The following is a 25,701-nucleotide window of genomic DNA, read 5'->3' on the forward strand; positions in this document are numbered from 1 at the left end:
CTAATATGTACTTTACAGTAGGTCAAATGCATATTTATGAGTTCAAAATTCATGATTAATTTATTCGGCTCACTCATTCAAATAAATAATTTTAGTAATAATATAACATAACTTAATATAATAATACATTTAGAAATAATTTTTTGATAAATAACAGAGTAAAAAACGCTCAAGAAAAAACAGACTATAAAATAAAAAACAATTGAAGGCCCTGATAAAATAAAAAATAAAAACAAATTATAATTAAACATGGAACTCATTGGCATCACAGGATATATCTCTCAATTTGACTATAAAATCAAAGTATAATAGACACACAGTTTTAGAATTAAAAGCTTTAACACAATGACGTTCTCTACCAAAATATATAAACTAAAACAAGACAATATACTTCTCTATTTAATCCTTGTATTTTAGACCAGCTCTCCTCTCCAATAATCTTGCTGTGCCTCAACGGGTGGGACGCTAAGGACCTAGAAAAATCAAACAAAAACAAGATGTGGCTGTAAAATGAACAGTAACACTAATAGAAGTTGAAATATGGGTATGAAGAACATGTAATTAAAAATGTATCTGAACAATTTTACCTTCATCGCCACCTAGCAAAGCTCGAAATCTCTTGATGAATTCTTCACAATTTGGGATCAATGTTTTCCTCAAAACCTCTGCTGCTGAAACAGCAGAAGGGCCAAATCTGAGAATATGTAACATGCTCAACATTTTATCTCCCGTGGCCTTCGCATTATGTTGCCGGAAATAGTCAAGCAGCTCAGTCTGGTCGTGCCGGTAATATTGGTTGAAACACCTTTCAAGTATCAATGTTTGTTCCTTGGCCCAATCTTGTTCCTTAGATAAATCAAATCCAAATTCTACGGCCTTCTTTACTATGTAGATGATATTAGTCATCAGTGACACTCCCTGGAGCTGATAAACATAGGTCTTTTTGAAGCTGGATTCAAGAGAGGCTTCAAGCTTTTTGTTGTTCCAATATATATACTTTGAAATCAGAGCTTGTCTTTTAGTCAGAATTTCAACTTCACCATTGGGGTATGTTTGGAGAAGTGATTGCAAGATGTTTTTATCCTTGAAGGCAGAATGAAGGCGATTCATTGCTTGGGCAGTGATGGGATGAACCTCACATGAAAAAGAGATTCTGATTTCGGAAGGCACCTCGTACTCTCTAAAAAAATAATCTCTGGTTGCCTCTCCTAATCTTCTTTACAGCTCTACCATGTCGGCCTTTATGGAGATATCATCCGACCCCCACATAACAATGAATTCATGTATTGTTTGAAAAGTTAAAAAAACCTCAGAGGAATCCATCAACGCAGACATCTCATTGTGGACAGAACGTACCAATTCTTTCTTAACATCTGACCAGAATTCCATAAAACACGAAGGGAGAGTCGCCGAAGATTCCATGATAGAATACCCGCTCATTGGGAATGAGTATGTTGAATACGATGGTGAAGTGTTTAATACACTTCTTGATCGTACTCATCGGGATAGCAGATCTGTCGAGCCTTAACTCCGATTTGCACAACTTCAAGAACTCTCTCCGATTTCTTGAGTACACTTCAATCTGGCTCATGGATGTCATGCCATCCTTTGGTAACGCAAGAAATTCCATCTCTCGCCGACTCCTATCAAAGGTGAGGATTTGGCTTTCCATCGTTAACTCTGGAATTTGGTCATTCCAACCATTGATGTAAGCCACAAAAACACGCCGTAACTGCCGAACAAATTCCTGATCCTTCTCGTTAAGATTGCACAAAAATCTACTCTAACATCCAACCAAGCATTTTATCAAACACTTGGAAGGCATAAAAGGGAAGCATCATAAAATTGCAAGAACAATAAAATCTACAACTACCCAATTGCAAGGAAACACTAACAATAACTCAATTTAACAATAAAGGAACATAAAACATAAATTACATTAAATGAAAATCCAAATCTAACAAGAGTTCATCAACATAAAAGCAACAAAATAAAGGAAATGACAATTAAAACTAGAGGAGCTAGGATGAAGGAACAATACATTGCAAGAAAAAGTATATGAAAGCAAGAATTAAACCCTAGATCTAAGATGCAATTAACCTAAAACCCTAATTCTAGATAGAAGAGGGAGCTTCTCTCTCTAGAAAACTAACCTACATGATCCTAAGCTAATCTAATTGCTCCCCCCTTTGTCCAATCTTCAATTCTGCATGAAATAGCCTCAGAAACGAGTTGGATTTAGGCCTGGAAAGCTCAGAAATCGCCCCCAGCATTTTCAGTTTAATGAGGTCACGTGCCGCTTGTGAGGTGTACGCATGGGTGACGTGTATGCGTCGTCTGGCTTTTTCTTGTCACGCGTATGCGTCATGTCACACGTATGCGTCGCCTGGACGATACACCTCTTCACGCGTGCGCGTCTGTCACGCGTGCGCGTCGTTCTAAGCACTCCAAATCCTTGTTTTTCCATGAATTCTCCACTTTGCATGCTTTTCTCTTCACCTCTTCCATCCAATACTTGCCTTATGAATCTGAAATCACTCAACAAATATATCAAGGCATCGAATGGAATTAAAGTGAATTAAATTTAGCTATTTTAAGGCCTAAAAAGCATATTTTCACACTTAAGCACAAATTTAGGGAGAATTACAAAACCATGCTATTTCATTGAATAAATCTGGGATAAGTTGATAAAATCTCCTAAATTGAGCACAAGATAAACCACAAAATTGGGGTTTATCAAACCTCTCCACACTTAAACTAAGCATGTCCTTATGCTAAACTCAAGAAAGAAACAAAGAGTTATCAACATTTATTCAATGTAAACTATCTATATGCAACCTATCTACATGCAATCTATCTATATGAATGCAACTACTTGGTTAAAATAAATTAATTTCCAAGAATACATATATGAACATAGGGTCTAAGGCAATCATAATCAAATCAAACCCACAATTGAATTGAGTTATTGAAAAGAATTTACAAACTTGCAAGAAAAGAGACGATCATAGGTTAAAACATGTAATTGAGCAATCGAACCCTCACTGGATGTGTATCCGCTCTAGTCACTCAAGTGTATAAGGTTGATTCACTCAATTCTCCCCTAATCATGCTTTCCAAGATTTGTTTTTTATTTAACAATCAACAATTATTTCATGCATGCATACAAATATCATGAGGACTTATCCATAGGTTGTAATGGGTCTAGGGTCAAGGTAAGGATACATATGGTCGAGTAAGCTTGAAATTTGAATCTTTGATTAACTTAAACTTCCCACCTAACCTATATAACAACCTATACAATTCTAAACAAACCTAACTACCCATTCTTCACTTTTTCACACATTCATGCATTCACTTTTTGATCATAACACATATGCATTGATTATTATTGAACTTTACTTTGGGGCATTTTGTCCCCTTTTTATTGGTTCGTTTTTCTTTTCTTTTTCCATTTTTCTTTTCTTTATATTTTTTCTTTTTATTTTTCTACATATTTATTTATTTATTTTATTTTTTTTAAACTAAAATATATACAAAAGCATCAATGCATATGGTTTAACATTCAATGCATGAGTATGTACCCAATTCCCAATATTTTCAATAGAAATACAAAAATACTCTTTTATCTCTACCCAATGTTCCCAAACTTTCCAAACTTGAATGATAACACCCTCACTAGCCTAAGCTAACCAAAGATCCAAACAAGAGACATTTATTGTTTTTCGCTTTATGGCTTGTAATGTGCTACAATTAAGAACAAATAGGTTTAGCATAGGCTCAAAATTGGCTAACAATGGAAGGTAAAAGGTAAGGCTATTTGGGTAAGTGAGCTATTCGAAACGATGATCTCAATCATATAAATGCATTCATACACAAAATAATGGACATAAAGAATCAAACAAATCAAAGATTACAATCATCGAAAGAGAATAATACATACAAGAATGAAAATAAGTGGTTATATGATGTAACCACACAATTAGGCTCAAAACTTACATACTTATGTGTTCTTAACTCAAAAACATGTTCCACAATATATATAGTTCAAGCAATTTTTTTTAAAAAAAAATTTCACTCACATCAATTGGGGTGCCCTATAGATAAAATCCTTGAAAAATTTTATTATTTTGACTAAACTTATTATGTATATATATGCAAACTAAGAAAATGCAACAAAAATCCTAAAAGACCTAAAAATGAAATGCGAAAGTGTTGGGATTAGAAATTTGTCACCCAAAAACGCTGAGTGGTCGGATGACCTCGCCACACTTAAAAGCTTGCACCGTCCTCGGTGCATTCAAAGATGAGCAAGAGGGTACGACGACTTTCCGAGGTGCCACCTTCAGCTGGTGGATCAACCGACTGCTGCATGTTCTTTCTCCCGCTTCTATTTTTGCTTATGATGACTTATCCTAAAAATAGAAGACAAGATAAGAAGCCAAGTAAATGCAAGATCAAGGAAGCATAGATTGTTGGAATGAGGTAAGGACCTCTAGAATGGAATGAGTGAATTAGTGTGACATTAAGGAAGAATAGTATGTGAGTTCTAAGTTTGCGCACGGTTTCAAACACACACTAGCATGAAAATCTATGTCACAAGTACACAAAAGAAGCATGTACTTCACTCATTCTAGTGTGCTTGAGATACTTCAAAGAAAACTTGTAGGTTAAGATACAGAAAAGTAGTGAAGAGGCATAAAAGCATTCAAGCAAAAATCAAGCAATTGTGAAATTGGATAATGAATGAACATAGATTGATGTGCAAGGTAACTCTAATGAACAAGATGGAATATGAAACTTACACATCAATCAATGACACACTTTGAATTTTATTTGCAATACTTAATTGACATAGGAGTGGGAAACATTGGTGTTATGGAACTTAGGAAAATAGGTAGAAATTAAAATCAATCACATAGCAAGAATGGTCTACAAAGCTTGAAAAGCTAAAAAATATGCAATTAAGTAAGCTTACTATCCAATTTCACAATTCCAAAATCTCAATTCATGAAATAGGTGATGTAAATAAGGATCAATCATAACAAGCATCACCTAATAAAAAAATGCATTGATAACACACTATTGCCTAACAATGGATGATGAATGCATGGTGGCTAAAATATGTAATTTAAAATATTTAAAAAGCTTGAAGGCATTGTATAGGTACTTGGTATGCACAAAATTAAACATTAAGAACTCAAAACCAAGTAACAAATTGTAACCTCAATAAAGAATCCAACCATGAATATTAACAAAAATGATGTTAAGATAACATCTTATCAGTAATTAGCAGCAATAAACAGCAAACAAAATTAAAAATCCAACACTTATCATGAAAAATAGAAAATCAAATAGAAATTAAACTAACTAAATAACTAACTAATTAACTAACTAAAAAAGATGGTGATAGATGGTGATTGGTGGTGTTGGATGATGGTTGAAGGGGGAAAAGAAAAGAAGAGAAGAGAGAAGACGGAAAGAAATGGAAAGAAGAGAAGAAATGGAGGTGGATGGAATAGGGTGCCCACGCGTACGCGTGGTGTGACGCATAAGCGTGGTGAGGTGAAAGGGGTGCGACGCGTACGCATCGGTGACGCGCACACGTGAGTGCAGAGAGAGATAAGTGACGCGTACGCGTGGGTGAAAATTGTGCCAGAGGCACAATTCCAACATGCTCAACGCGCAACTCTTTGGTTTTTGTACTGGCCCCTGAAAATTTGGTGGTCACGCGTACGCGTGGGCGACGAGTACCCGTGGATGGTTGAAAACTTGGCAGTCATGCGTACGCATGGCTGGGTGCTCTATTTTTCAAAATTTTTCACTTTCTTGCACCAAAACCAAGCATTCTAAACCTCAAAACAGCTACCAAAAGACCATAAAACCATATTTAACATACTAGATTCCCAAATAAACTCAACAAACTAAACTAAACATGAAATTAAACCTATTTTACCAATATATCCAAAAGAGAAAAATGAAAAGATGTTACCATGGTGGGGGTGTCTCCCACCTAGCACTTTTGTTTATTGTCCTTAAGTTGGACTTATGGGGAGCTCTTCATCAAGGTAGCTTGTGCTTGAATCCATCCTTGAACATCCACCAATGCTTGGATCTCCAATAAGCCCCATCATTCAAAATTAATAGCTCCAAGCTTTGATGGAGTTCTTCACAAACTATGAGCTCTCAAAATTGATCCTCTTCTTGTAATCCAAGATCCCATACTTTGTTTTCACACCCATCTTCAAATTGATCATCATTATTCCATTTGGGTGGGAAGCAAGCCGAATTCTTATTTGAGCACCAAATTCTCCTCCTAGACCCAAGCAATCTAGCTCTACACCAAACCTTGCAATCACACTTTGAACATGCAACCATCATGAACCTAGAGTGATGTTTTCAACCACTAACCATCCCCCTTTTGCTTTTAAAGCCACAAAGAGCTTGATGCACCACTATTTCGTGGTACATCTTGTGCTTAATTGAGTGGATTTTATCCACTATTCTCACACTTATTCATACAATTTGCATGATTTTACAATTTCTTCCCAATTTTGTTCTATGATTGAAAACTTGCTTCCTAAGCCTTTAAATTATGTATTTTTAATCCCCCTTTATACCATTCGATGCCGTGATCCATGCATTAAGTGTTTTTAGGCTATATAGGGCAGGAATTGTTTAGAGGATGGAGAGGAAGCTTGCACAAATAGAAGGAGCACAAGAATTAAAGGAGATAACCAGTGAGGAGCGACGCGTGCGCGTACTTGATGCGTACGCGTGACACGCGAAGAAGACCATCGATGCGTACACGTGGCTGACGCGTACGCGTGACATGCGCCACGTGCAGAAAACGCTGGGAGCAATTTTTGGACTCCATTTTGGCCCAGTTCCAAGCCCGAAAACACATAATAGAAGCTGCAGAGTGGGGGAATCATGACAGACATCACTTCTCATTCACATAATTTTGAGGTTTAGATGTAGTTTTTAGAGAGAGAGGCTCTCTCCTCTCTCTAGGTTTTAGGATTTAGGATTTCTCTTCTACTCTTATTGACTACTCATTGTTACTACCTTAGTTTGTGAACTTTTGATGTTAGATTCAATTTCCATATTAATGCAATTTGAGTTCCTTTATGTTTATTGCTTCTCCCTTTATTTGTTCTCATTGATGTTTGCAATTGGTTGTTTAGATCTAATATTCTCTTATTAATTTCCTATGGTTTTGTTGTGTGCACTCCAAGTGTTTGATGAAATGCTTGAGAGGATGTTAGCTTAGCCTTTTATGTTCTTGGCTTGGGATGGTAACTTGGGAACTCTTGAGTTACTAATGTCCAAGTAATTGATGGTTGGAAGCCATTGATTCTAGTCATCACTAATTGATTTAGTGGATAGCTAGGACTTATGGACTTGGATTGATATAGCTCATTTAACTTTCCTTTACTATTAGTTAGAGGATGATTTAATGGGATTGATCCTTGCCAATTCTCATGTTGTGGTTAGTGATAAGGATAGAGATCCTTGACCACCAAACCTTGCCAAGACCTCGTTTTATCATTTAATTTTCCACCAAAAAGTTCATTAAGAATACATTGCACCCTCAGCATGACTAGTATTGGCTCCAAACAATCAGAGAAACTACTTAATAATTGTTTAGTTTCTAGTTTTTAATAATTTTTCTAGCTCATTGTTTGTTTTCTAGTTCATAGTTTATTTTCTTAATAAAAGTACTTGATGTTTCATGCATGTATTTATTCTGCTGCATATAGAAGTAGGCAAGAAACTAAGTTTGGTGTTCCCACACCAACTTAGGTTCAGAGAATCACAAGCATACATGCATGCTAACTGTTTTCAAGTGCTTGGGGAAACAAGCAACTTTCAATATCTCTTGTAGGAAGTCATTCAATCTCTTGGAGGGAAAGATACATCATCATGTGGATGGACAAATAAAGGACATGGAACACAACAATGATGATGACACAGAGGAAACAAATGGACTCCAAGAGGTTGTATTATTCTTTGACTGACTTTAGCTTAAATATGCTAATTGAAAGTGCAAGTGTCCCCTGTTGATTAGTATCCTATTAGACTTATTTACTATCTGTTAATTTGTTTGTTTTCATGTTGTTGTGGCTTGCTAGTCTAGACATGCTTGAATAAAAGAAAAAAAATTACTGTGAAACAGAGAAAGAGTAAAAGCCTGGTTTAATATGAGACAGAATAAGGATATGTGGTGGTATGGTTGGCATGACTTTGTGATATGAACTTGAGTTACATTTCATGAGACTTGACAAATGAAAGAAGTCCATAATGAAAGAAAGAAAATACAAGAAAAAGAAACAAAAGAGAAATAAACAAGGCTGGGCACTAATGGCTTGAGATTTGGATATATGCCTGTGATGCTCTTGTACAAAGATCAGCTTGGATGACTAGGTTCTAAGGGGTGCTTCATCACCCGGCAACTTGGGTTAACTAACCCGGGATTGCCAACCGAAAGTCCACCATCAAGAGCTACTTTGAGACAAAGCATTTAGTGACCCAAAGAGGTACTGGGCATCAATTTCCAAAGAATAAAACGAGCTAAATGCCTGTGATGTATGTGTGCTAAGGAGAGGCTTGAGCAAGTAAACCCATAGGGGTGTTTCAACACCTAGCATCTTGAACCAACTGGGACGGGAATGCTGGCTGAAAGCTTACTCTAAAAAGCTGCCTTACCACATAGCATTAAGCCTCAGCAAACAATAAATTTCAGCCAAGAAAGAGAACAAGAAAAACTAAGGACCAAGCAATAATAAGTCTCATTTTTTGTGTAATTCAAGAGAGGCTCCAAAGGATTGTCTATACTTCAGCCACAGATAAAAATCACTAAGACACCATGCATGAAAACCCCATTAACCAGAATTGAGAATTCTCCAAATAAAGGCTTATACCTCTCTCTGTTTCCATCCACTTTATTTATATTTTAATGCTTGCTTGGGGACAAGCAAGATTTAAGTTTGGTGTTGTGATGACAAGTCATCTTAGGCTAGTTTCACAAGCCTTTTTCATTAGTTTTTACGTGGTTTTCATGCATTTTTAGGCAATAAATAAGTGTTTGAGTGAAAATTTCATGCTTGTCTTGATTCAATCAAACATTAGTAATTTTATGCATTTTCATTAGATTTCTTGCAAGATTTAGTTGATAATATGAATGATGCAAGATTTGATGATTATGCCAAGGCTTTGATTGCATGTTTGGTTAATTTCAAGTGAAAAAAATGGAGAGAAAGAGGGGCAGAGCAGAGTAGCGCTGCGTTCAAATAAAGAACGCCATGTTCACAAGTGACGCGCACGCGTGCAAGGCGCTCACGCGTGGGGAAGCCATTTTGGAGATCCACGCGTATGCATGCATTGCGCGCATGCGTAGATAGAGGATTAGCGTTCATTCAGCAAGAACGCTACGTTCGTTACCAAAGAACGCTTGCAACAAAGCGCAAAGTTTGGAATTGAAGTTCAGCCACCGACGTGTACGCGTGAATGACGCGTACGCGTGGATGTGGCAATGGTGATGAAGCACGCAAACGCGTGAATGAGGCACAGCGTCGATGTGACATTTTGCAATTCACGCGTACGCGTGGAAGGAGCGTTCATTTCATGAACGCTACGTTCGTTTATTGAACGCTGCAAGGGACGCGTACGTGTGGATGACGCGTACGCGTCGATAAGCCAGCACACCAGGTAGGGGTGTAAGTTACCGAACTGGACCAAAAAATACTGCAAAATCGAACCGAAAATTACAACAACCGATTGAAAAACCGAAAAAATCGGTTTTTTTTTTTATTTTTTTGAATTAAAGCGATCGGTTCGATTCAAATTTTGATTGGTTTGGTGGAAACCAAACCGAACCGAAAAAGCTGCTGCATAGTGATTCTTTTTACTGATTTACCCTTAATAAAACCCTAGACTCTGAATACCCTCACAGCCTCATTCTCTTTTCCTTTCACTCGCGTGGCGCAGTCAGCCTCTCCCACTCACCCTCAGTGCTCACTACTCACTCCTCACACAGACACGAGACACCCACCCACAGGCCACAGCTCCCTTCCATCTTCCATTCTTCCTGCTCCATGCGGCCTTGCTTGAGAGAATGAGAGCCTGAGAGAGCCAGAGAGCCAGAGAGCGTCGTCCATTCATCTCCGTCGTAGGCTCGTAGGCGTAGCAAAGAGCAGCGCCGTCGTGTAGCCAGTAGCATGGTCCAGTTCGCATCCTCGTGCAGTCCTGAGTCCACGCCGTCGTCCAGTCATAAGCCGTCGGAACAAACCATAAGTCGTGGCAAGAAACCCTAAGCGGAGCAGCACTCCAGTCGCCGAGCAGCACTCCAGTCGCCGAAGAGCACTCTGGTTGCCGAGCCCTCTCCTGCAAAAAGCACCTGAAAGATGTCTTCTTCGGAGGTTAGAATCTGATTTTTAAAATCTGATTTTTAGTTAAATTCACAAATCATTATATTGCCATAGTATATCAAATTTAATGTGTCCCTGATTGTTGTTGCTGGTCTCTTCTTAATTAAGAAGATGAGTTTGATTTTTAATTTTTGTCTCTGCGGGCTGTTACTGGTTTGTGCTTAATTAGGAAGACAAGTTTGATTAAAATTATTGTCTCTGATTATTGTTGCTAGTTTGTGTTTAATTAGAAAAATGAGTTTGATTGAAATTTTTTCTGCAGAATTTTTATTGTTGTTACTTAATTATTGTTCTTGCTTTTTACTTTGTTTACCAAACCCTGGTCTCTGTTTTTCCAATAAAAAGATAACAAATTTTCTTAGTTTCTACTAAACAGCTTTAACTATTTGGTTAATTTGTTTGCTGACATTGTGGCTAAGTGGTTATAGGAGTTCATATTTGTTGCTCCTATTCTTTATATAAAACTATATTATGAGACATATTTTAGAATTGATCTTACCTCATGCTTTATATTTATGTCGTGTGTGACACATCTAAATCAGTAAAGGTCTATCCCGTAACTTATTCTAAAACTGGATGAAAGTGGCTTTTGTGAATTATCCTGGAGAGAAATCAGAACTTTCAATAAGAGATTACTCAGAGTATCATGTTGCTGGCGCAAAATAACATAAAAGCAGCAGAGATTTAATCTAGGCATACCTGCATATATTTCTGCTTTGAGGTTCACTATTACCTATTCTTTTGCTTGTCCACACGGTCCAAGTCGTTTCATGTGTACTTGTTATCTTCCAGTTTTTCATGCTACTTGTCAACCTTTTTCATGTATCCATTTGATTTTTAGCCTGGTTTTCTCGTTAAGAGTTAAGACTAATAATTTGTAGTTATTGTGTTTAGAAGTAAACTTGTTTTGTTTGATGTTCTCGTCATGCTAATTTTCGTGTTTGTTCCTACATTTGAGATTATCATATTAGACAGGTTGTTAGTGAAAAGTGAAAACAGAGCATTGAACAAGATCAAGTTATTCTCCGGTGTCTAAAGAAACTAAAATGAATAATGAAATGAACCTTGCTACTTGGATATTATCATTTTACTTATGTTACTCTATCCTAATTTCTCTATAGGGATTTTCCAAACTAATTATCCATGTGGATCCTGTGTAGAAAGTATAAAATATCATTTCTAATTGGAGTATATAAATCTAAATTGTTTATCTAATTCATGGTTTATGTTTATAATTTATAATCTGTATTATGTTTATAATCTATATTAATTTTTTTGTTTTATTTTTGTAGAAATTGCACCAACCGGAGAAGATGATGATGAGTCTGGTGTGGATTCAGATTAAGCATGGTGGCTGTTTGGTTTTTATTTGTTTTAAAGTGACTGTTTCAGTTTAAAGTGTGTTTATTTTTGTTGTTTTGCTAGACATTTTTAATTGTCTTTGTTTTATGTTTAATTAAGTTGAATTTGTATGAATTTGGATGTGATATACTCTTGTTACTCTAGTTTATTGAAGGTTTTAAACTTCATTTTATAGTAATTTAAATTCTGATTATTAGGCGTAAAAAAACCGAAAAAACCGAAAAAACCGACCGAATCAAACTGCTGTTGGTTCGGTTCGGTTCGGTTCAGTTGTTCAAACAGCAGCCAACCGAATGGTTGGTATCATTGTAAAACCGATCAGGTCAGTTTGGTTGGTTTTCAGTCCAAAACCGAACCAAACCGAACCGATTACACCCCTAACACCAGGGACGCGCAAGCGTATAGCATGCGTACGCGTGGGTGTGAAAACGCTTCGTTCTCCAAATGAACGCTATGCTCTCCTGGAAGTGCATTTCTGCTCAACTAATTTCATTCTGAGCCCATTTGAACCACAGCAAGCAAAGCCCACTCAGATCACTCAAGCAAAGGCACAAGGAGAATCTAGAATAGGATTTTCGTTTAATTGTAATTTGTTTTGAATTTCATTTCAATTTGTAATTTAAGCAAGCCTATATAAAGGCATCAGTTTCATTTCAGGAGGAGGTAAGGGAGTCACCATGCAAGGCCGTTAGAGGCTGGCTCTACTAGAGAGCAGTAGGAGTAGAAGTAGGAATAGAGTAGAAGGCTCTTGCATACACTTTTACATTTCTGCACTTTTTACATTTCAGTATTGGATTCAATTCAGTTTTATGCAATTTCAATTTCTACAATTCTCTTCTGCAACTTTCCTTTCTGCCACTTTTATATTGCTGTTTCTATTGAGCTTGATTTACTTTCTGTCAATTTAATTTCTCTGCACTCTTTCTTTGAGCGATTATCCATTGAACCCCACTCATTAGGGGGAGGAGCTCTATTTTAATTCACATGATTGAGTGAACTTCTTCTTCTTCTCCATCCGCTTGGGTAGCTATTGGATATCCTCTGTTTTGATTGATAATTCATTCACTCCGGAAGGGGGTTTGAATCTGTGAATGCTTGTGTGAGCCTCGAAAGGGGAATCATGAGCATTAGAACTGAGGCTCTATCCTTCACTACTCTCTTGATCAACACTATTCAGGAGGAATTGAGATCTTGAGAGTTAGTGTGGCTTATGGATGAGAAACATGTACTTAACCTCTTCTCATGACAATTGGATCAAGGAATTGGAAAGATTGATTGTGATTAGAGAGATTGGATTGCCAAGGAATTGGGATCCAATCAATTTCAATCTGCCATAGATCTACTCATATGATTGAGAAAGGAGTTGAGACCCATTTGATTCGTTGTGGATTATGATATCTCTAATCCCTGATGAGTCTTTCCTTCTGTCACTTGTTCTTGCTTTGATTTACTGTTTCATTTAATTCCCCAGCACCCATTCTCTTTACATTTGATGCAATTTACTTCCTGCACTTTATATTCCTTGTTATTTACATTCTGTTTGATCAATTCCACCCAATTCACTACTATTAGTTTGACTAAATTTATCACCTCACTAAAGTTGCTTGATCCATCAATCCTCGTGGGATCGACCTCACTCGTGTGAGTTTTACTACTTGATGCGACCCGGTGCACTTGCCGGTTAGTTTGTGTGGAAATATAATTTTTTCGCCATCAGTTATATCCCACCCACCTTACAAAAAGTTTCATCCTCAAAACTTCGAGTATATCTTAAGGGTTATAAAACCACAAAAGATCCTATATTAACTATCCCAACAAATATCTTACGCAAAGAAAGGTTTGATCCTAAAGGTATTCGTAAGTGAAGTCGATGGAAACTCTCCACATTTGTATCTCATGTCACCACGCTTCCACTGCGCATCATTCACATCGGGCCGTCTTGGATTCGTTGTTACCATTCTTGTACTATTCCTATCCCAACATCTATCAGTCAACCGTACTTCTAAGTACAACAACTGCGTCCCACATAAATGTGGTCAACAGCGTTTAAAAGTTTTATGATGGTGGTCTATCTGATAATCGTAGGTGTTGCGAGAAATCCTATATCGATAAATTTGTCTACTCACAGTCATTGAGGTCTTATTCATTCCCAACAATCAACATCAAGGTGTTCAGCCTTAACATATCAGGTCAAGTGTGAATAATTCCCGAACAAGCGCTCGTAGACGATCATGCTAAATGTATCAATCAAGATACCCCAACAGCATGAGAAAACGAAAAGCAGAGTATGCAACGAAGCATGGCTAGTCCATTCCCAAGCTCTGTTAGGAACGAACTACTCTGATACCAAGTTGTAACGACCCGATTTCTGGCAGGTCCAGATCACTGCCAGTCATCAGTTGTTACATCCCAGTAGTCCTATAATACTCTATACTCGGTAATACTTACTACATATGAGCCTTTCGTACTAACGAAATTGCGTATGTTAGCTTATTTTTATCATATGTCTTTCTTAACAAACCTATTAGCAATCTTCAGAGATATACAATATAAAATAAACACCAAACTAGAAGCAAAATTAAATTAGTAATGAGATTACAGAAAACTCTCATGCATGTATACATCTCAAGTTAGTTCTCTCTTTCTTTTCTCTCTTATTAGGGCTCAAAAATTGAACTCTAACAAGGCTATTTAAAGGGCAATGGATAGTGGATTAAGGGATGGTTTAGTGACACCAATGCAAGGAAGTGAACACGTGTTTGATTGCATGCTTCCTTCATTAATTGCTTCATAATAATTCATCACTCGTGGTCAATATGTGGAGGAGGTTCAGCTAGCAAGAAGAGGAGAGAGAGAGAGAGAGAGAGTGGTTTAGTAGTGGTTAAGTGGATAATCTAGAGAGAGTGGTTTGGTTAAGGAAAAATTCGGTTATGTTCAAGTTCGGTTAGATTTTAATTAGGCTAAGTATTTTGGTTCTTTATTTTAATCAGCAGCAGAGAGTATCTTGACTCTGAATCAAATTTAGAATATTCTGCTAAGCTAAAATTGTTAAGAATAGCTAGTATTAAAGATTCCATAGATGAATTTAGCTCGACGGTCAAATTCATGGTTATCGATTTAGTTTTTGGCTTAGGACACGCTTTTATCTCTCACGGTATATCTATTATTTTCGCTTACCAAGTCTAAATCCGCCTTATTATTTTATGATGAGGTGATTCTCAGATATTTATCGAATATCTCATCACAGAATTTCTGAGAATAACTCTGTGGAGAATTGGGGTGTTATAATTTTCATCATCTTGAGCCAACATACACCCAATTGTCTTCAATGATGCCGCAATATATAATTTTAAAGGCTCATGAGGGCGAATTTTTGCCATTACTGGAGATTTGGACAAATAAGCTTTAAGTGATTCAAAAACCTCTTGATGTTTTTCTGTCCATTTGAACTAAGATTCATTTTTAAGTTTCAGCAAAGGTGCAAATACTCGAGTTCGATCTGAAAGGTTCGATATGAATCTTCTAAGATAGTTAATTTTTCCAAGAAAATATTGTACTTCCTTCTTTGACTTAGGAGGGGATAACGTCAAGATTGCATCGGCCTTATTCTTATCGACGGCGATCCCCTTTTTATGGACAACAAATCCTAAGAAATTCCTGGCTATTACATCGAATCCACATTTTAAAAGATTCATCTTTAATCCCTTTTTCCGCATAGTAATGAATGCTTTTCTCAAATTATCGATGTGTTGAATCACAGAGTTCGACTTAACCATTACATCATCGATATATACTTCCATAAATTTTCCAATATACTCATGAAAAATTGTATTCATGGCACGTTGATACGTTGCACTAGCATTTTTCAAAGCGAATGGCATAACAACCCATTCATATGTGCCTAGTGCCCCAGGACATCGAAAAGCAGTTTGGACACGTCATCTTCTGCAATGAAGATTTGGTTATATCCTGAATAACCGTTTATAAAACTTAAAATCTCATTTCCTGTAGCAGAATCAATTAACATATCTGCTATGGGCATAAAATATTCATCCTTCGGAGTGGCATTATTCAAATCTCGAAAATCAATACACATTCTCAATTTCCCATTCTTCTTCATTACAGGGACAATGTTTGAAACCCATTCAACATAACGTGCGGTTCGAATAAATTTCACCTTAATCAAGCATTGAATCTCTTCTTTAATCTTTTGATTAATTTCAGGAGCAAATCGTCGAGGCGTTTGCTTTATGGTTCGAGCATTCGGTTTAACGCTAGTCGATGTTCCACAAGAGAACGATCAAGACCAGGCATCTCATGATAATCCCAAGCAAAATAGTCTTTAAACTCATACAAAAGATGATATAATTCAGTTCGAAATGGAACTGGAAGGTCCTTACATATGTAAGTAATTCAAACATTATCAACAGATCCCAGATTAATTTCTTCTAAAGGATCTTGCGACTCGAAACCTCTCACATTTTCATTATCTTTTACCGAATATTTTTCAAAACCCAACGCTTCTAAATCATAGATATAATCAAAAGATAAATCAATAGATTCATTTGGATTGAAACAAACTTGATCATTCACTGTTAACAACAGCTTCATTTTCAATACAATGTACTTCTGCTATATCAGCAGCAGTTTGATTGACAACATTACTACAATTACGGGAACAGAAAGAATTTAAACCATGACTAAATTTGACCGAAGGGATCGAACCTACACTATAGGAAGAAGATGAAACTACTTTCTTAAATGACTCAACTTCATAAGAAGAATCACTTTTATTTTCTACTGAAAGGAAATTACTTAAATATTTATTTAAAGTTACTAGATAATCCGAGACATCTTGTTTACTTGCCATCGAAGGACGTCCTCGAATCACAACTTATGTTGAACAATCCCACCCAGTCGGAGGAATACTGAGTTGTGGATAACGAAGCTTCACACTTAAACCCTCTGAGGTTAGATAGCACCCTTCATAATTGAAAGAATTAAGGACCCTGTCAACATTCAAAGGTTTCAATTTAGGACTATACACCCTGAAGTCAACGTGTAATTGCTCGACATACAGATTCAAATCAGCTTTAACTACTTCAGGTTTTCCATCATTTGTCCAAAGGAGAATACTTTGATGCACAGTGGACGGCACAGTCCCAACTCCATGGATCCAATCACGTCCTAGTAAGGCATTATAACTAGCCTTTGAAGACATCATAACGAAGATGGTGTTTTGATCAGAGGATCCAACTTTCACTCCCAAAGTAACCAAACCTTTAGCAGGGGTTGAAGCACCACTGAAGTCTGTTACTGAAATATTAGTAGGGATTAAATCATTAGGATGTTTTCCGACCTTCATCAACATCCTTTCTGGTAATAGGCTAATAGCTGCTCCTCCATTAATCAGAACTTTGTTTATCTTGATCCCACTCATGGTTGTGGTAATGTGTAGTGGGCGCAAATGAGATTTTTGCTTCTCGGAGGGCCTTTGAAAATAACCAGGTTCATTATAAGAACCTGATTTTCAGTAAACAGATTTTTTTTGACTATTTTAAAATTTATTTCGCAAAATTTTGAAAAAATTGACTTTATGAGGGTAATTAAAGAAAATTAAAAAAAGGCCATTAATATGGTCAAAATTGACTTTATGAGGGTAATTAATCCCCCTAAGTCAAGTTTGACTAATAAATAATATATATTAGCTTACCATTGGTTTATTTCCCTCATTAGAGACTTTTTGAGCCGGGGAATTCACTTTTAATGACAGTTTTGCGTGCGTCGAGAAAAACTCTAGTAACCGAAAACCTCGGAATCAGTGGTCAAAATAATTTTTACCCAACTAAATGTGCCTCAAAATTTATATTAGCCATCCATTCATAATTTACTGCTTTAAGAATAAATAGTATCCATTAATTATTTTACCACACGATAAAATTTACTCTGAACCGAATTTCTAACTAGTATTCTGCAAACGACTCTTAGAGACCCCAAATCTTCTTACTTGGTATCCAAGTAACTTGTATCTCCTTCTCAACCTATAAGCCAAGACTATCTCAGCCTTTCACCCCTCTCTGCTGTGTTTCAACCACAAGTAACTAATTGCGGTTAACTGTGGATAAGCTCAACACGCAAGCACTGACCAAACTTCCTCGTTTCATGCCCCTTATTCATTGAAGCCTAGCCCTTGACCATGAAACTTTTAGCCACTTTTACCATTATAAATTCAGCAAGACTTTGATTTTTTATTTAAGGAAGCACTGACCACAACATTCACAAAACACTTTACACATTTTTACACTCTTTTGACCGAATTCTTGAGAGAGAAAGAGAGAAAATTCTTGTACGTATTCTCTGTGCCCCAGCCCCTATTTCAACTCTTCTTTCATTATTTTTCATGTGTTCTTCAAGTACCCAATCCATACAAACACAAACACTTGCCCATTTTTGCCAATCTTTGCGTTTATATCGAAATTTCAGCTATGTAAACTCTTGTTCTTTCTCCTTTCATTTTCTATTTTTAAAAATAGTAGATATGATGAATTCCTACTCTCCTCTATGTATAGAAAACTCCTCTTGAAGCACCCATGGAGCACGCTGATGGGGAAAAATTGTCGGTAAAGAATTCACAAAAATAATTACGTTACAAGTATAGTTCTAATCCAACAATGAATCCTCAAATCAAATTTAATTTGTTTGTCACTTAAGCAAACCCAATAAAATTAATCGAAGTATTTAAACCTCAGGTCGTCTCTCAAGGAATTGCAGGGAAGTGTTTATTATTGGTTACGAGATTGTATCTTTTTGGGTTTTGTAATAAGAAACAAGAAAGTAAATAACAAGGAAATAAAATAACAATTAAGAAAAATTCTAGCAAGGATTGAGAATTAGAAGTCCTATCCTAATTATCATTATCAATTATGATGGTAATTGCCTTTTGCTTTCACTTAGTTAACCTCTAACAATGAAGGTAAGTCAAGTGAGTAAAATCAACTTAGGTTCACAAGTCCTAATCTAAGACTAGATTTAGTGATGCTTAAGCCAACTAGCAAGTCTCAATTACCAATCAACAAAAGACTTTGGATAACTCAAGAGTCTCTAAATAATCAATCCAAGTTAAGAACATAAAAATCTAAATTAAAATCTTCCCAAGCATTTTATCAAACACTTGGAAGGCACAGAATAAAAATATAGAAAATTAATAAGAGATAATAAAATCTAAGATACCCAATTGCAAGATAACAATGACTAACAATTAAAGAGAGCAACAATAAACATAGAAAACATAAATTGCATTAGAAGAAATCAAATGTAACAATAGCTCATAAACATGAAAATAGCGAAAAAAGGAAAATAACAAGGGAGGAAGATGAACTAAATTGCTTGAATAAATAAAAGTAAGAGAAAACTAAATTAAAGTAAAATTGAACCTGAACCTAAGGAGAAATTGAAAGAGAAACCCTAAAACCTAGAGAGAGGAGAGAGCCTCTCTCTCTAGAAAGCTACATCTAAAACCTAAAATTATGTGAATGAATATTGAATGATTCAATCCCCCACTCTGCAGCCTCTAATCTGTGTTTTAGGGGTTGGAACTGAGCCAAAAATAGCCCAGAAATCGCCCTCAGTATTTTCTGATATCTACAGCACATGACGCTCTGTCACGCTTACGCGTCATCCACGCGTACGTGTCATCCACGCGTACGCGTCGTCTAAATGCAAGGCAACTATGGCAAATTGCATATCATTTTGAAGCCCCGGATGTTAGTTTTCCAACGCAACTAGAACCACCTCATTCGGACCTCTGTAACTCAAGTTATGATCGATTTAGTACGAAGAGGTCAGGATTGACAACTTAGCAATTCCTTCAATTTCTTGTATTTCTTCCACTTTTGCATGCTTCCTTTCCATCCTCTAAGCCATTCCCGCCCTATAAACCCTGAAAACACTTAACAAACATATCACGGCATTGAATGGTAATAAGAGAGGATTAAAATTAGCAAATTTAAGGCCAAAGAAGCATGTTTTCAATCATAGCACAAAATCAGGAAGAAAAATATAAAACATGCGATTTCTATGAATGAGTGTGAGAATAATGGATAAAATCCACTGAATTAAGCATAAGATAAACCCTAAAAATAGGGTTTATCAATCTCCCCCCACTTAAACATTAGCATGTCCTCATGCTAAGTTCAAGAGAACCAAAAGAGTGAAGAGGGATGATATAATGTATGAAATGAAACCTATCTATATGAATACAACTAAATGTGAAATGCTTCTACCTACTTGTTTAAAAATAGATAAACCTTTCAAGAACAAATATGAACTGGATTTCACTAATTCAAATAATAAAAATGATGTACAAATAGACTTGTAAGAAGAATATAGCTCATGAAAGCCGGGAACAAAGAATCGAGCATCGAACCTTCACTGGAAGTGTATACACTCTAATCGCTCAGGTGTTTAAGGTTCGATTCTCTCAATTCTCTACTAATCTTGCTTTCTAAGGCTTGCTCTTCATCTAACAATCAACAAAAATTTAATGCACCAATACACATATCAAGAGGTCTTTTAAGGGTTGTAATGGGGTTAGGGTCAAGGGAGGATTGTATTTGGTTAAGTGGACTAAAATCTGAATCCTTGATTAACCCAAACTTCCCACCTAACTTAAGACAATCCATGTAATTAAAATGTAAAATCTAACTGCCCATTAACTATGTTTTCCACATATTCATGCATCCAAATGGAGTACAATACATATGCATTGATATTATTACTTAACTTGGGGCATTTTGTCCCATTTTTATTGCTTTTTCTTTTTTCTTTTCTTTTTTTCTTTTTTTTCTTTTTCTTTTTATTTTTTCTTTTATTTTATTTTTCTCAATGCATATGATTAAGGTATTGAATGCATGAACATGCCTTCATCATTATTTTCACATTTTCACAAAAAATATACAACACCCAATTCTCAAACCGAATGTTCCCAAACCCAATTTTCCCACACTTAATTCATGAGCACTCTCACTAGTCAAAGCTAACCAAGGATTCAAATTAAGGACATTATTATTTTCCGCTTAGAGTTAATGATGTGCTAAAGTAAGGAACAAAAGGGGTGAAATAGGCTCAACATTGGTTTGTAAAGGATAATGAAAGGGTAAGGCCATATAGGTATGTAAGCTCAGTGAAACAAAGGCCTCAATCACATAAGTGCATGCATACATCAAACAATGGAAATATAGAATCAAGCAAGACAAAGATCACAATTTTAGAGAGAACAACACACACCAAAATAAAACATTGGTTGATAAGATGTAACCAATCAATTAGGCTCAAAATCTCACTGGTTTTGTGTGTTCGAGCTCTAAAACCATGTTCCAAAATAAAATTCTTCAAGCAAGTTTGATGAGCGAATAATTTATACGCTTTTTGGCATTATTTTTAGTATGTTTTTAGTAGGATCTAGTTACTTTTAGGGATGTTTTTATTAGTTTTTATGTTAAATTCACATTTCTGGACTTTACTATGAGTTTATGTGTTTTTCTGTGATTTCAGGTATTTTCTGGCTGAAATTGAGGGACTTGAGCAAAAATCAGATTCAGAGGTTGAAGAAGGACTGCTTATGCTATTGGATTCTGACCTCCCTACACTCAAAGTGGATTTTCTGGAGCTACAGAACTCCAAATGGCGCGCTCTTAACGGCGTTGGAAAGTAGACATCCAGGGATTTTCAGCAATATATAATAGTCCATACTTTGCCTGAGTTTAGATGACACAAAAGGCGTTGAACGCCAGTTCAACACTGTAGTCTGGAGTTAAACGCCGGAAACACGTCACGAACCAGAGTTGAACGCCAAAAACACATTACAACTTGGCGTTCAACTCCAAAAGAAGCCTCTGCACGTGTAAACTTCAAGCTCAGCCCAAGCACACACCAAGTGGGCCCCGAAAGTGGATTTATGCATCAATTACTTACTTCTGTAAAGCCTAGTAGCTAGTCTAGTATAAATAGGACTTTTTACTATTGTATTTACATCTGATGATTTTTAGTTCATCTTTGGATCATATTGATCGCATCTGGGGATGTTTAGTTCTTAGACCTTGGGGGCTGGCCATTCGGCCATGCCTGGACCATCACTTATGTATCTTCAACGGTAGAGTTTCTACACACCATAGATTAAGGTGTGGAGCTCTGCTGTTCTTCATGAATTAATATAAAGTACTACTGTTTTTCTATTCAATTCAAGCTTATTCCTATTCTAAGATGTTCATTCGTACCCAAGAACATGATGAATGTGATGATTATGTGACACTCATCATCATTCTCACTAATGAACGCATGCCTGACAAACACTTCTGTTCTACATGCAAACAAGCTAGAATGAGTATCTCTTAGATATCTAATACAGAGAACCGAGTCCGAGATATTAGAATCTTCGTGGTATAAGTTAGAACCCATGGATGGCCATTCCTGAGATCCGGAAAGTCTAAACCTTGTCTGTGGTATTCCGAGTAGGATCTGGGAAGGGATGGCTGTGACGAACTTCAAACTCGTGAGTGCTGGGCGTAGTGACAGACGCAAAAGGATGGTGAATCCTATTCCAGTATGATCGAGAACCTCCAGATGATTAGCCGTGTCGTGACAGAGCATTTGGACCTTTTTCACAGAGAGGATGGGATGTAGCCATTGACAACGGTGATGCCTTACAGAAAGCTTGCCATGGAAGGGAGTAGGACTGATTGGATGAAGACAGCGGGAAAACAGAGGTTCAGAGGAACGAAAGCATCTCTATATGCTTATCTGAAATTCTCACCAATGAATTACATAAGTATCTCTATCCTATTTTATTTATTTTCATCCACTATAATCTCTTAATACATTTGAATCCGCCTGACTAAGATTTACAAGATGACCATAGCTTGCTTCATACCAACAATCTCCGTGAGATCGACCCTTACTCACGTAAGGTTTATTACTTGGACGACCCAGTGCACTTGCTGGACAGCTACACGGAGTTGTGACAAATTATGAATTAAGATTAGAGCACCAAGTTTTTGGAGCCATTACCAGGGATCACAATTTCGTGTACCAAGTTTTTGGCGCCGTTGCCGGGGATTGTTCGAGTTTGGACAACTTACGGTTCATCTTGTTGCTCAGATTAGGTAACTTTATCTTAATTTTAGGTTTTTGTTTTTATTCTTTTAATTTTCGAAAAAAATTCCAAAAAAAAAATAAAATATATTTTTCTTCAGAATTTTTAAGAATGAATTCTAGTGTTTCATGAAGCATGTTGAAGCCTGGCTGGCTGTAAAGCCATGTCTAATTCTTGGACTGAGGCTTCCAAACCATCATCACAAGAGCAAGCTAGTTGTTGCTAATAAAATTTGCTGTTGTATGACTGATTTGTATTCTAAAGCTTGGCTGGCCATTGGCCATGTCTAGTGTTTTGGACCGGAGCTTTCACAAAAGCTTGGCTGGCTAGTGAGCCATGTCTAATTCCTGGACTGAAGCTTTAGACTAAGAGTGCAAGATTCCTGGAATTCATATTAAAAATTTTGAAATCCTTATTTTTCTTTTTCAAATAATTTTCGAAAAAAAAAACCAAAAAAAAAAATAGAAAATCAAAAATATTTTATGTTTCGTGTTTGAGTCTTGAGTCAGATTTTAAGTTTGGTGTCAATTGCATGTTTTAAATTTTGCATAAAATTTTTGAAAAATCATGCATTCATAGTGTTCTTCATGATCTTCAAGTTATTCTTGGTAAGTCTTCTTGTTTGATCTTGATGTTTTTTTGTTTTGTGTCTTTTCTTGTTTCTCATATGCATTTTTCGTTTGTTAGAGTCCAAGCATTAAAGATTTCTAAGTTTGGTGTCTTGCATGTTTTCTTTGCATCAAAAATTTTTCAAAAATAAGTTCTTGGTGTTCATCTTGACATTCAAAGTGTTCTTGGTGTTCATCTTGACATTCATAGCATTCTTGCATGCATTCATTGTTTTGATCTAAAATTTCCATACATTGAACATTTTTAGTGTTTTTCTCTCTCATCATAAAAATTCAAAAAATCAAAAAAAAATATCTTTTCCTTATTTTACTCAAAATTTTCGAAAATATGATTTGATTTAGTCAAAAATTTTTTAAATTTAATTGTTTCTTATGAATCAAATCAAATTTTCAATTTAAAAATCTTATCTTTTTCAAAATCTTTTTCAAAAATCATACCTTTTTCACTTTTCTTATTTATTTTCGAAAATTTTTAAAATATTTTTCAAAAATCTTTTTCTTATCTTTACTTCATAATTTTCGAAAATATCATCAACAATTAATGTTTTGATTTAAAAATTTCAAGTTTGTTACTTTCTTGTTAAGAAAGATTCAAACTTTAAGTTCTAGAATCATGTGATTTCTTGTGAGTCAAGTCGTTAATTTTGATTTTAAAATTCAAATCTTTTTCAAAACTATTCTTAATCATATCTTTTTATCTTATCTTTTTTAAAAGTTATCTTTTTCAAAAATTTAATTTTAAAATTATCTTTTCTAACTTCTTATCTTTTTCTCTTTTTAAAATTGATTTTCAAATCTTTTTCAACTAACTAATTGACTTATTTACTATCTCCTATCTTTTTCAAAACCACCTAACTAATCTTCTCTCTTTAATTTTCGAAAATTACCTTCCTCTTTTTCAAAATTTCTTTTTAATTAACTAATTGTTTTAATTTAATTTCAATTTCAATTTTCGAATTATTAACTTTAATTTTTAAATTTATTTTATTTTAATTTTCGAAATTCTCTCTCTCATCCCCTTCTATTTATTTATTCATCTACTAACACTTCTCCTCACCCAAAATTTGAACCCCTTCTTCTCCTCTGAGTTCGAATTCTTATCTTCTTCATTCTTACTCTTCTTCTCTTCTACTCACACAAGGGAACCTCTATACTGTGGTAAAGAGGATCCCCGGTATCTTTAGTCCTCTTCTTTTTCACATGAGCAGGAGCAAGGACAAGAACCTTCTTGTTGAAGCAGACCCTGAACCTGAAAGGACTCTGAAGAGGAAACTAAGAGAAGCTAAAATACAACAATCCAAAGACAACCTTACAGAAATTTTCAAACAGGAAGAGGAGATGGCAGCCAAAAATAATAACAATGCAAGGAAGATGCTTAGTGACTTTACTGCACCAAATTCCAATTTACATGGAAGAAGCATCTCCATTCCCACTATTGGAGAAAACAATTTTGAGCTTAAGCCTCAATTAGTTTCTCTGATGCAGCAAAACTGCAAGTTTCATGGACTTTCATCTGAAGATCCTTTTCAGTTCTTAACTGAACTCTTGCAGATCTGTGATACTGTTAAGACCAATGGGGTACAACCCGAGGTCTACAGGCTCATGCTTTTCCCGTTTGCTGTAAGAGACAGGGCTAGAATATGGTTGGATTCTCAACCTAAAGATAGCCTGAACTCTTGGGATAAGCTCGTCACGGCTTTCTTAGCCAAGTTCTTTCCTCCTCAAAAGTTTAGTAAGCTTAGAGTGGATGTTCAAACCTTCAGACAGAAAGAAGGTGAATCCCTCTATGAAGCTTGGGAGAGATACAAGCAACTGACCAAAAAGTGTCCTTCTGACATGCTTTCAGAATGGACCATCCTGGATATATTCTATGATGGTCTGTCTGAATTAGCTAAGATGTCATTGGATACTTCTGCAGGTGGATCCATTCACCTAAAGAAAATGCCTGCAGAAGCTCAAGAACTTATTGACATGATTGCAAATAACCAGTTTATGTACACTTCTGAGAGGAATCCTGTAAGTAATGGAACGCCTCAAAGGAAGGAAGTTCTTGAAATTGATGCTCTGAATGCCATATTGGCTCAGAACAAACTATTGACTCAGCAGGTCAATATGATTTCTCAGAGTCTGA

At 36.0% G+C, this 25,701-nt stretch overlaps 1 non-coding gene and 1 pseudogene across 1 annotated transcript; both read right to left on the minus strand.

Annotated features, from left to right (window-relative positions):
• Nucleotides 1-465: 465 nt before the first annotated feature.
• LOC148547263 (uncharacterized) lies at nucleotides 466-17,232 on the minus strand (annotated as a pseudogene).
• Nucleotides 17,233-25,304: 8,072 nt separating this feature from the next.
• Nucleotides 25,305-25,412, minus strand: LOC148547264 (small nucleolar RNA R71). The gene has a single exon (XR_015897365.1). It is a non-coding gene; the product is annotated as a small nucleolar RNA R71 (small nucleolar RNA).
• Between the last annotated feature and the right edge of the window lie 289 nt (nucleotides 25,413-25,701).

This window comes from Arachis ipaensis, chromosome B8 (assembly GCF_059453495.1).
Source record: "Arachis ipaensis isolate K30076 ecotype BB chromosome B8, ASM5945349v1, whole genome shotgun sequence".
NCBI classification, from domain to species: Eukaryota; Viridiplantae; Streptophyta; class Magnoliopsida; order Fabales; family Fabaceae; genus Arachis; species Arachis ipaensis.